This window comes from Pteropus alecto, unplaced genomic scaffold, assembly GCF_000325575.1.
Source record: "Pteropus alecto unplaced genomic scaffold, ASM32557v1 scaffold12, whole genome shotgun sequence".
In the NCBI taxonomy this organism is placed as follows: Eukaryota; Metazoa; Chordata; class Mammalia; order Chiroptera; family Pteropodidae; genus Pteropus; species Pteropus alecto.
The window spans coordinates 1410594-1423542 of record NW_006432669.1 but is presented as its reverse complement, the minus strand read 5'-3'; the positions used below and the strand labels follow the sequence as shown (position 1 = coordinate 1423542).

The 12949-nt window shown below is 39.7% G+C and overlaps 1 protein-coding gene across 1 annotated transcript in view; it reads right to left on the bottom strand.

The window, feature by feature from the left end:
• FAT3 (FAT atypical cadherin 3) overlaps nt 1-12949 on the bottom strand; it is a 603882-nt gene that overhangs the window by 589586 nt on the left and 1347 nt on the right. The window lies entirely within an intron of this gene.

Below are 12949 nucleotides of genomic sequence, written 5' to 3'. Positions count from 1 at the left end.
CAGGAATCTTGTGAATGTTGTTTTTGACTCTCTATCCACATTCTCCTTTTCTCAAGTTTCTTCCATAAACATTATCATCCATACAGTAAAACCTGGATAATAAAATATCCCTTTGTAATTAACCGTACGTGTAGTATTTGTCATTGCCGGAGTTATCGTTATTCAAATAATGCAGGGCAGTACGGTACTGGGCCTGCTTCTCCAATTTCAATGAACAGCAGTTACATCAACAGTACTTAAAGCTATTGGATAAACTAACTGGAATCATGAGGAGTTCTAGCATCTTTCCCATCTCTGACAGCCTCAGACTACTGCAAATCTAAAGCATGCGATTTAAGTAAATAGGCATGCTATCTAAAAAACTACACTTGCTATAGAAACAAAATTTCAAGATAGGTCCATCAGTGTCTCTTCCAACCAAACTGCCACCTTTGATTTTCTCCACATGGAAATTCCAGAGGTGTCCCAGATGACACACTTGGAGCAACTTTTAGGTGGGTCAATTTTAATTAAAGATTCTGAGGAAAAATATAAGTACTTAAGTAATTTAAGTAATTTAAGCCATAAATTACTTAAGTAATTTAAAATACTGCTTTACATTTAAACAAACACATTATGGAGCAGACTGTAAAATTCACATAAATTTTTGGAGGAAAATACTCGGCCATCAAAAATTTCTGACTGATGTTCATGCCTTATCTTCAGTCTCTACCACCAAGCTCTGAGAGCATGAGGGCAGCCTCCTCTTCCATGGGGATTTGTGTGGGTTATATTCAAAAAGCCCTGGTTGTCAGCAAGAGCTGTGAATTTAAATCCCAGTCCTGCCAATTAAGGTTCCGTTCCTACTCATATCTTTGTAATCAGTGAAATGATGATCCTAACATCCACCTCTTAGAAAACAGTTGATGCCAGAACAAAAGCACATAAGCAAAGAGCCTAATGTAGTATATTCTCAATAAACCTTAGCCATTTTTGTCTCCCAACCTCTTTTCCCTTTTCCTACTTGTTGTTCAGGATCTCAGATCGTAATAATACTTGAAAGTCCACTAAACACTATCTGTAACCTCTTTAGAAGATGCTAAGTCATTCCAGCATCCAAAACCTATATAATAGCTCATTTGCTCATCCATTCAGTATATACTCATTAAGCAATATTTTGTGGCAGACACTGTCTATGAGTAAAAGGGCCCAGGGGCAAGAACGGGTGTATAAATACACTATTCCAGGTATCATTTCACAGATGAAATATTTTCTGTGACATCAAATGACTACCAAGCCTTCTCGGTTGGGGCAAGGAAGGAAGCAATGGCAAAACGTGCTGGAATTCCAAATAATTCCAGTGTAGTTTAACGTTCTCATCAGAGTTCGCTAAGATACTGGGGTCCCAATTCAGCTCTCATCAGGAATATTAATAATAACCAAAAGAAACGAAAAGCCCCCAGACCCAAACAAACAAAAAAAAGGCTTCCAACAGCAAAGAGCCGCCCAGAAGGAACTGCTGCGACTCGATCACCAGTGCTTTACCTACACAGCTGCCCATTGACTCTCTTTCCAGTTCAGTGGTAACAGCATCACACCATTTAGACTCAGCACCGGAGACTGCTCCAGCCTGCCTGGAAATCAGCATGGAAGCAAAGGATCAAAATGCTCTTTCATCTAAAGAACGGTGAATTAACTCTCTGCCTTTTTAATTACTCTCAATTACTTTCCCACTATTTATATGGATTTTTTTTTTGCATAACAAAATCCAACTCTAATCAATATATGCAGTATATCCCAGCTGATTAGTGTAATTCTTGCTCTACCATGGTGCTGGAGTTGTGCCAGCCTTACCTAGCACACAATTAAATGTCTGGTAATGCCTGCTGCTACCCAGCAGGTCTCATGAGTTAATAGGGAAAAAACTGGATTCACATTTGCCTCCATCAGCCCCTAAGTGCCTTCGCTCTCTCTCATCTGCTTGTAGACACGTACAAAGTGTGCCTGGAGAATGAAGGCATGGAACAATCACACAAACCTAAAAGGCACAGGAGCATAAGGAAAAGATCTCTATAGTCTAGCTCATCATCTCCTCTTCTCAGTAAATTCTTCTAGAAATAAAATATCACTCTTCCCACCACCCTATTCCAATACTGAACTATGAGCACATTCTCAGTACAGAAAAGACTCAGGTATCTAGATTCACCTAAATCCTATATTATGAATTATGTTCAGTGTACCTTCAAGCCAATTTTCAATAAACATAAATCACTTAATAAGTAATTAAGAGCATTACACATTTCTCATGCTCCCATGGATTTGGTATTAATGAGATCTTGTTTGTTAAGCTCACAGAATGACAGTGTCTGAAAGACATATGCAGCCTTTTCCAATTTCCATTCATTCAACAAATAGTTATTGAACATTTTTATAATCTGACATTCCCAAAACACACACGTTGATTTTACTCGTATGCCCCTCAAATAATGCTTTAGTGCAGTGTAATCGAAAAAACAAGATATTCAGAATTTTACAAGACTCACATTTTAATCTATTGTATTATTGCCAGGTAACTCTGTGCATTCTTTTACACATACACACACAAGTTTTACTATAAGCCAGACACTATAACTTCGACCCTTAAAGCAAGATTATCTTATCCGCAATGGTTAAGAACTAGGTAAGCAGTACCCCTGAGCACTTCCTTGTCTCAGTTTACACTGGAATGGTGTACTGATTGCAACTTAGTGTTAACAACAGTTATAGCACAGGTGTATATGAATAATTTAAATTTTAAATACAAATTAGAAAGGCTCCAGGGATCCTCCAAATAACATTCTTAGGTACATTCTCTGCTTTCCTGAGACAGAATAGACTCAGCACTGAGATGTGCTCCCACTTCCCAGCATATTTTACCTTTGACTGTGAACATCAACCTTTATGGGTAATGTACCTCCAAGTACATAATAACCTTTATGGGTAATGTACCTCCAAGTACATAATTCCTCTGCCAGGACTGCCTCAAAAACAAGGCAGTGCTATTGGAAGATAACCAGACATTTGGCCATATCCAGCATGCTTTCTTGGTGTCTCCACCATACTCACTGTGAACTTACAGGAAAGATCCACAGCTTTGATAGAACCTGGATATCAGAACCTGGATTGACAGAACAATCAAGACCCTGAGTGTATATGCCGAGAGGATCTTTCCTTGAATTAGAAAAACGTGGACTTCCATTAGTACCAGAATCTTAATGCAGTCCTAATACCTCAGGGGCATTTTTCAGTATTTGGTCACAGATGTACCATTGTGAAAGTCAATGATATACTATTCAAGTTGAACATAAACAAATATGGTCACTTATTTTTAAATATTAAACACTGGTAAGATCAGGAATAATAAGAGTGGCGGATCAAAGATTAATATGTCACTGAGCCCTGAGAATAATGGCATCTAGTGAGTGAAGAGACAAAGCACAGGTAATTCCATTACAAAGCACATGGGATTAGGTGCCATAATAGTAATACAAACTGTAGTGAGGACCTGAGAACATCTTTGTGAAAAGCAGTATAGGAGGTAAGGTTTAAGCAAAACTTTAGGATAGCATAGGGCTCCAAGTAATGACTACAGCAGTTGAGAGATATAAAGGGGCCAATAGGCAACAAGGAGAGCAAAAGGTGGGGGTTGGGGGAATGCAGAAGGTGAGAAGCTTGAATGATAGGGATACTTCTCTAGATATTCCAAAGTCTGGAAATGGAAATGACCTTATTCAGTATCTTCACAAAAGAGCTGATATCGTCAGAGGTGTAACTCTGGATGGAATTGGCCTGAACCTACTGCCCAGAAACTCTTAAGCTTTACGTTTCCTCAGTGACTCCATAAATAAGGCGGACATTTGTATCTTCTCTAGCTCCAGCCCAATTCCGTCTTCCTTTTGCTTCCCCTCTGGCGCTTCTCTTCCTAAGAGGTGCTAAGGGAGAAGGCCAAACTCTAACTTTCTGTTCATTATGTATTTGAAAGAAAATGCATTTCCCATATGTATACACCCTTGCCTCTCTTTAAGAAATTTGATATACAAATATTTAGAATTTAAAAACCGGTAAATTAAAAAGGAGTAAAACATTCTTTATGTTACAGAAGAATATGCTACAGGATCTGCTTCGATAGTGAGTTTTCCCTAATTAAATGCATTTAAAATGTGATTTGCTTTGAAAAATGTGATTTACACTCACATTAAAAAGCGTATCTATTGTATAAAAGCAATCTAGGCTTATTCACTTTGATTATTATAACAAGCACTGACGAGCTGTATGAAAGTGGCAAATCTCATAAAATATCCATATCTCCCTCTCTCCTTGGAGAGGAGGTATGTTATTAATTCTACCTATTTAACAGAAATATAGAGAGTATAAATTGAACAAACTGTGTGCACTGCTGAATACAACTTGGGAATAAAGTGATTAACACAAATAATTACACATACAAAATCTACACTTCCAAAGTAAAGGATTATCTAATTATTGGTTAATTCAAGGAGATCTAGGAAATTGATTTGGTGGTATTGTATGTTTTTGTCTTACATTTGCAATCAATTGCCTAGATTGCATAGTTTCTTCACTGTAGTAGTTGTCTCCTGAATATAAATGAAAGGTATTATTGTCTCATTGTTAATTCAGGGACTTCCAAGTAGACAATGTCACTTCAACTCAGTAAAAGATGTTGGTGCCATCTTTCTGACTTAGGGTCACATATACTTTACACTCTTTTCTGTGCCTTTCTAAGCAAGCATCACTCAATGGAGAAAGCTAACTTTTGAAGGGTCAGGCACCATGTTTGTTTAATATGCTCCATGCAAAATCAATCCAAGGTAATAAGAGCACTCAATACATTTTTGCCAATAACAACATGGATTTGAAGAACATAGCACAGGCCATCAGAAAGACTAACAATATAATGTGTACTTAGTTCATCCAGACTGTGAATGATCTGCTATGACTACAGTAAAGATGGAATGCTAGATTACTTTAAACGACTCCTAGTTAGAGAACATACCTATGAAGATGAGGAATTAAGAAATCTTACAAATCTATCTGTTCACATTAATACCAGTACAGGAGGCAGCTAAAATTTAAATTGTAAACAAGTAGTGACAAATCCTCACAGATTTGGTGAACCATGTCTTTCCTTCCCTCACTTGTTGTCACATTCCCAAATTATTTCTTTACTAACTTCAGTACTTTCAAGCATTTATAATCATCAAATGAAGTTCAAAAAGACATATATCCCACAACAAGGATATTAAAAAATAATTTCCAAATCACCTGTATGACTGGAAACTTTTCCATGCCAACAGTCTGGAGTAAGGACAATTTTTACCACTAAACCATCAACCATAAAACTGAAAAGGACACAGAGAAATGTGCATTTAAATGTAAACTGCTATTAGATAAAAATTATAGAGCTAACAATTATAAAAAAGATATTAATCTCACAAACTTTTAAAATGCTAGAGTAAAAATTGGACAATTAATATTGTTCTGCCCCAACCCTTGTTTTTCAGTGATACAAAGCCCTGACATGTTTTGGTGACACTTCATGTTAGGAAATATGCATTCGCTCCATGGAAATGGCCATGGATGGAAGATGCAATATCATCCTAATCGAGCTGCAAAGTCAAAAAAAAAAAAAAAAAGCACACATCACTGATGTTAAGAACCACACAATGGCAAACGGTCAAGTTCCAACAGCTAAAAAGATCCAAGACATTATGAGCTTTTAATGAGTGAAACATGCTATGAGCAAGAGACCTGTCAATAAATCCAAATTCTGGTTCACTAATTAAACCATTTAATACAGTGTCTGAATATGTAGACACCAGACTTCAACATTTCTTAATTATATTCAATTCCAGGCATATTTTTCCATTTAATTGACATTCTGAAATGCCTTTACAGTTCTATCGGATAGGTACCAAATTCTCAAGGGATACTGCTCCACACTTCTGAATTCTGATTCGTTTGATTGAAATTGTTATTATGAAACTTTTTCTGAAATGCGGGAGTCATACCCCACTTTCTCCATAACTCTAACAATGTTAAAGTCATCTGCATTTGGCCTACTTCCGATGTGTACATTTCTTTACAGTGAGACTCTCTACAGCCAGGCCAATCTGATGAAACTGCAAGTACAAACTCCAGTCTAGCATCACATGAATCACATAACACACTGCTCAACCAATCACACCAATTGCCATCATTTAGCTACCACTTAGAGCCAAATAGAGAATTTCAAAGCATAACTTTAAAAACAAACTTCAGATGCCCAAATATTAATCACACTTAGATATTTAAAAAATCAACACAATGTCATTTGTAGATGCTCTAGATTTCAAAAAAGACCAAGATACCCTTCCTCCCAAGATACAGCATCATTTTGCTTCTGAAAAGTGCGTGCACAAACACACACACATATACACACACACACAGTGTTTATCTGATAGAAAAAAATGACATTTATACTGTCATTAAGCACATTTGTCACTAGATTTAATCTGTATAATCTGGCATAATTTCGGATGTTTATAAGTGTTAAATAATCTTCAATGATATTTAGTAGCATTAATAATTAGGGGTTTATTTATCAAAATGGGAAACGTCATAGCAGCTCTAGCATGCTCACTTTTTAACCTTCCACAGTACTGAAAAGGCTATAATTTTTATCAGATTGTTTGGAATTTAATTTAGTTGAAGTCCTGAAGTTACAATTAAACCTCCAGTTAACCTTTCATATCTGTGCCTCATTCAACAACTGGGCTTATCTCTGACATTTCAAAAAAAGAAAAAGAATAATTGAAACATTATTTGTAACTGCTTTGCACAGTACAAGTATCAGCAAGTCATGGTGAACATCCAAGGTAAAAGTTCTAGCCTTTTCACCCACATTCTAGAAGGTAGTAGTTTTACTAGGCATACCATTTACTTGACTTTTTTTTTTTAATGTTAAAAAAGCAAGCAACAGACTTGAATGCCAGATTCCTAAAGGACAAAACACCTTGCAGTACTCTGTGCCAAAGCTAACTCTGAGATTCATAACTAAGCCTCAAAAAGAAGAAAACGAACTCAGAATACACCAAGTACCTCATTCGAGAAGAATGAAGTTTCTTCCCAGCATATGCCAGAAGCATGCCCGCCAAACTTAGTAGGTTCCTTCCACCTCCAACATTAAACAGTGCTGTGATTTTGTTTTCCTTAAAAGTATACATCTTTAGCCACAACTAGACTGTAAGCTCCCTCAGGATATGATTCATTTTTTATGCAACATCTCTCTTATAATCCCTACAAAGAAGAGAATTGAGCAAATATTGATAGACTCCTTTGAATTCATTCTCCAAATTCAGAATTACATATTAAACGGACCAAGAGCAAGAGTCCAATACAAAGAGAGAAGGTATTTCTGTTCCTGGAGATGTCTGAAATCTTCCAAATTTCATTGACCAGCTCCCAGACCATGCTATGATTACTGTCTGGAGAAGGCAGGTAAACTAGAATGCAACTGAGGATAGATCCACACTGGGCAACAGAAGGAATGTTAACCACTGGCAAAACTGAGAACCAAAAAATGCAGGAGGTAGGAAGCCAGGAACCTTCAGGGCTAGTCCAGCTCGCCTTCAACTCAGTATAGAGTTCAGGGGTTACATTCACAGCAGGAGAATGAAGAGCACGAGTTCTTGATTTTCATTGACATTTCCCAAGGTCCAGGAGCTTTGGGCAGAGGTGAATTCTAATGCCAGATCTGATGCACAACCTTTGTAGCAACATTTCTCGACCCAATAAAATCGTCTGCGAGGCTTTAAAAAATACTCATGCCTGGGTCCTATCCCCAGAGATTCTGATTTAAATGGTCTGAATGCAACCTGTCTATCAGTTGTTGTAAAAGCATTTGGTGATTCTAAAGTGCAGTCAAGGTTGAGAACTGCTTTACGATCAATTCTGGACGCTTTGGGTGGTGTAAGAAGCCTCACAGAGTTAATTGTTGAAGGACAGGTAGTGCCATCAACAACCCATTTATGAAAACAACAAAAATTATTCTTAAAAGGATCCCCTAAAAAGTAGCTTATTTGCACCTATACTTTTTCAATGCTACCAACAGTCAGCTACAAAACCCAGAACTGGTAATGCAACCATCAGGAAGTCACAATGTGTTATAGGAGAGGAAGTGATGGCAGGCACATGCACCTGCATGTTCCCTGACACATTTAAAACACCAAAAGGTCCTGTCTGAAGTTGCAGGGGGTGGGAGGGAACTACAAAAAGATAATGGAGAAAAGGGGCTAAATAAATTCTGGTGTCTTCCCAAAACATTGACTAATATTCCAACTATTCCAACAGCCTGTTTAGCCTATTTCATGAGTTTGTTCTTCCAAAAAGGAGCTCCATCCTAAATAAATGAAAGAATTAATGTTGTGGTGTCTTACCTACATTAGAGTTTCACTAAGAATTATTAAATTGGGTTTTATTCTCTTTATACTCCTCTTAAAAGTTTACTTTTAGCTCATATTAATTTCTCTCTTCTCTAATCCTGTTCACTTATACTCTTTTGTCAAATAACAAATATAGGCATGTGTTGATTTCTAGTTTGTACACATGGGTATCTCTCATCTTCCCAACAAAATAAGCACACAGAAACAAAGGATGTATTTTCCTTTTCAAAGAACATATGTAAATCTTGCCTACTGCCTTGCAAAGGGAGGTAAGTTTAATAAGTTACTGAAAATAAATTTAAAATAAAAGAATTTTTAAAGAGATAATAGAAACCAAAATGAAATAGGAAAAAAATAAGAGAATTTTTAAGAAAAAAATTAAATAACTTTAAATTCTGCATGACTTTACAGAATAAAAACAAAGGTATACTCTTAAGACATACAAGGGTAAGGGTTAATTTATTACATAGAGGCGATAATCAAGTCTTAGAACCCTGAAAGGTCAGAAAGATGAAATACTAAACTCTTGTTCTGCTCAAGGATCCCTCTCAAGGCTCCCTGTATGACTTTTCTGTCCAGGCAAGGCAACACTCTCAAAAAGCAACGTCTAAGGAAGGAAAGTCACACAACCCTCCCCAGACCTCCACCAGGGCCCTTCACATTTGTTATGTATCTATCCAGTGAAGGAAGTAAGACCTCTGCTTATATTAAGGGTTTAATCATTGTTTTGAAATCTGTTCTCTATTTTCTCTATCATAATGCCAGTAAATTCATTCTCAAATCATCATTCCTTCTGCTTAAAATAAAAATATCTCAATACAAGGATAGGCTAAAATTAAGACTAACCAGAAAGAGTGCCATTCCATTTCAGAACTACTAGAATGGGTCATTTGTCGCTGTTACACGTAACTGATAGCTTATTTTGGTAGATCAGAAACTTACTTGAAATCAATAGATAAATGCCAAATATGTTCTCAATAAATTCAATCTGTGGCATTAATCTGAATCTTTTTTTTTCTTTAAGGGAAGCCAAGCTTTCTTAAAATTAGAAAGGAATTTGGGAGAAAAGAGGCAATGTAAACAAAAAAACAAAAAAAGCTTATTAAAGGAGTAGATATTCTTCAATTGACAGAAAAATCAGTAAGTTTGAGCAGCCTGTGGAATCAAATTGATCAAAATGTAGAAAAATTATTTACCCTCAAAGTGTTCCCAAAGGAAGATGCTCAAGTCACAAATATTTATTTTGTGCCTATTAGGCAGTAGGTATTGTGGCTGTCCTCAAGAGAAGAGGCTATAAATCATAAACCCAACCCTTACAAGTGAGTAGAAACATCCTCATAATGACATAGTCAACAATTAGAGATTTAAAAGATTTCAAAAAATTTTATCAATAAACAAAACTATATACACAGGGGTTGTGTTTCTTCAATTTTTAAGACTGTGAATATCTGTGGAAATCGGGGGCCCCTTTATCTACAAGAAGAAATTAGGCAGGAAATGCTTCCTTCTTTCTGTCAAATTTCTTTCTTTCAAATTTTCAGCCCACCCTGGTGTCTGTCACAATCAACAAAGGCAATGGTATCATCAATAGTCCTTCCTCAGCAATCAAAGGAAATCAATCAGAATGGACTGGCCCACCTGATCCCATCAGATGATCCCCACTCGATACTCCTACAGAATGAAAAAAAAAAACCCAGAAATTACCCACAGTGGAAAAAAACAAACACCCCCAATATTATCCTTTCCCTCGTGCCCCAAAGGAAAAAGTCAACCAACCTAACAAGCCTACTGGACAGATGTGGGTATCATGGAATGCCACACTCACCCTCATGAATAGTAAGGTAAATCCACTTTGGTCCTATTTGCATTAAAAGCTATTAATACAGTATAACACAACAGCCATAGAGAGCACTCCTCAGACCAGCCAGTAATGACTAAATATCTTTTTTTCATTGGTAATTGCCTACTTCTTTCTATTTGACATAATTCATCAGCCAGATTAGAGCAGGTCATTCTGTAGCAGATGAAGAAAGCAAGGATAACATAACCCGACACATCTTATGTGAACAGCCTGAAGAGCTGCTGCTTTACAAAAAGCCATGAGCTGGCAAAATAACCATATAGCATACAGGTCAGTGGGCATACACTGTTTATTGCTACTCATTTCATTTCTGAATAGCTCAGCATAACTGTAATTGCTGGTTAAGAGACAGACTGGGTCCTGACTATTTTTAAAAATCCCCCAAAATGACTGTGCCAGGAACCAGAGAAAAAAAAAAGAAATTTGGAAAATGCAAAAGGGGAGGTGGGGGTGGGCGACAACAAACACTGGCTGTGAAAATCCTGCAGCTACAAGAGATGGAGCCAACCCAGCAGCTGACCGATTTCTGATCTCTGAGCCAGCTGCCTTTCATGTGGAGTTCTCTGTGTGGTTCAGATATGAAGACATTATAACTGGACGTTTCTGGGAACTTTCTCATCCCAGCGCCTGTGCAGAGAAACTGGTCCTAGCACCATTCATTGTCTAAGTTCCAAAATGGCAATAACAAGGATTTACGATTAAATATCTGCATTCGGTTATAATTCTAAGAGACAACTTTTCTCCTTGCAAATATGTTAAAAACCCTTCCCCCACCCCAACCCTGTTAGAAAAAAAGCACATCAAAGCGCTAAAGTTATTATGCATTTTTTGTCTTTGTCTCTTGGCGCCCTAGTTTTCTTGGCTGTTCTTTATTCTCTCACTGCTCAACTGCTCCAATTTAGGGAAAAGAACTCGGAAAAAAAAAAAAAAAAGGAGCAGTTGGCTCTGTGCAATTTCCAGGATTCTGCAGAATCTCAATCTCTCAATTGCTTTTCTTTCTTCCATCCCCTCCCTTCTTTTCTTTCTCAGATTCAAATCTCCACATCACAAACCAAAACATCATTCAAGCGTTCGATAAACGTTAAGAGAAGTTCAGTGCCTGCGGGTGGAGGCGAAATCTGGGTTCTCTTTGATCGATATCGAGAAGTGGGCACCTCAGTCAATTCCTAGATGGCGGGCTTCCCCTTTTCCACCACCTGAACTTGCCGCCTGAATCAGAGGCAAAGTCGTCTGCAGTCTTTCTGGTCGGTTCCCCGTCTCTGCATTTATTTTAATTCGGCCCGGACGCAATCAGAGAATCTAATCCTAGCAACAAAGCCAGGAGCACAAATCCACCGTGATGAACTGGTTGGCCTGCTCCCCCGCCCCCTTCCTCCCGCCGCCCCCGACTTGCCTTTGAAAAGACAAGCATTGAGGCCAGAAAATTAATACGTCCGAGGCAAGGAGGAAAAAAGCAGTGGAATACAAGTGGCCCGGGGTGATTTGCGTTTCGTTGTTTGTTTATGCATATTTTTTAAGCATCAAGGAACCACAAGTGTAAACCCAAGCTGGTCAAGCCCTCCAACGGTGCCTTGCACAGCCTTAGGCGCTGTCCAGACAGCTCTCCTCCGCCCCCTCTCCCGTCTGGCTGGGGCCCGGGTGAGTGGGGGAGGTTCGCGCGGGTTTGTCTGACACTTGTAAATGGGAGTGGGATCCAACTTGGAAAACAAACGCTCCGGAGTCTGGGGGCGGGGAGGAGTGGGAGGAGAGAAGAGAAAAGACTCTTCCATCATTAGCGTGGTCCGTACTTCCCTCCCTCCCTCCCGCCGCGGCTGCTGCAGGTTTGCCGAAACCAGAAGCTGAATCCCAGTCCGCGCGCAGCGGCGGTGAGAGAAAATTCAGAGCCGAGACGCGGGCCACTGGCACCGACCGCCCACGCTCCGGGCTGCAGGCGCCTCTCCTTCCCAGGAACTTCTAGCCCTTCACGCGGGCCTCGCCAGGTCTCTGCAACCTCCCTCCTTCTTTATATTCATTCGGAGACCTCCTTCCACTGCCTGGTTGCCCTCATCATACGGAGCTGCAGGATGCCACCGCTCCCGCCGCCACCGCCGCCGCCGCCACCACACACACACACACACACACACACACACATATCCCGGGAGCCCCAGCCTTTCTTCCAGTCTCAGGCTGCTCAGGAGGTTCCCTTAGCTTGCCAAACTCCCGCCACCCCACATCCTTGACCCAAGCGCACGCCCGCACACGACAGTGGAGCAGAGAAAAGTGAACAATAAAAGTTCCGCGAAGTCTAATTGTGGTCAATGTTTAACCATCTCGGAAAACACGCGACAGAAGTCAGCGGGAGAGGTGAGGGAGGAATACGGACCACGAGCACTGCTAAAAATATCCGTGTTTGCCACCCCGCGCAAGCCCGGGGGCCAGATGCACTTTAGCTCAGCGACCCCCACTGGCGAAATCCTGGCTGGCAGTGCGCGCCGCGCGAAGACAGTCCGGGCCACCTCGGCTGCCTCCCCGCCCGCGCCCCTCATACCCCCACCTCGGCCCTCCACCCATACTGGTCCCAGGGAGGGGGTCAATCCAGAACCACTTGGGAAGGGGCCCTGAATGCGGAGCTGGCGTGCCCTCGCATTCC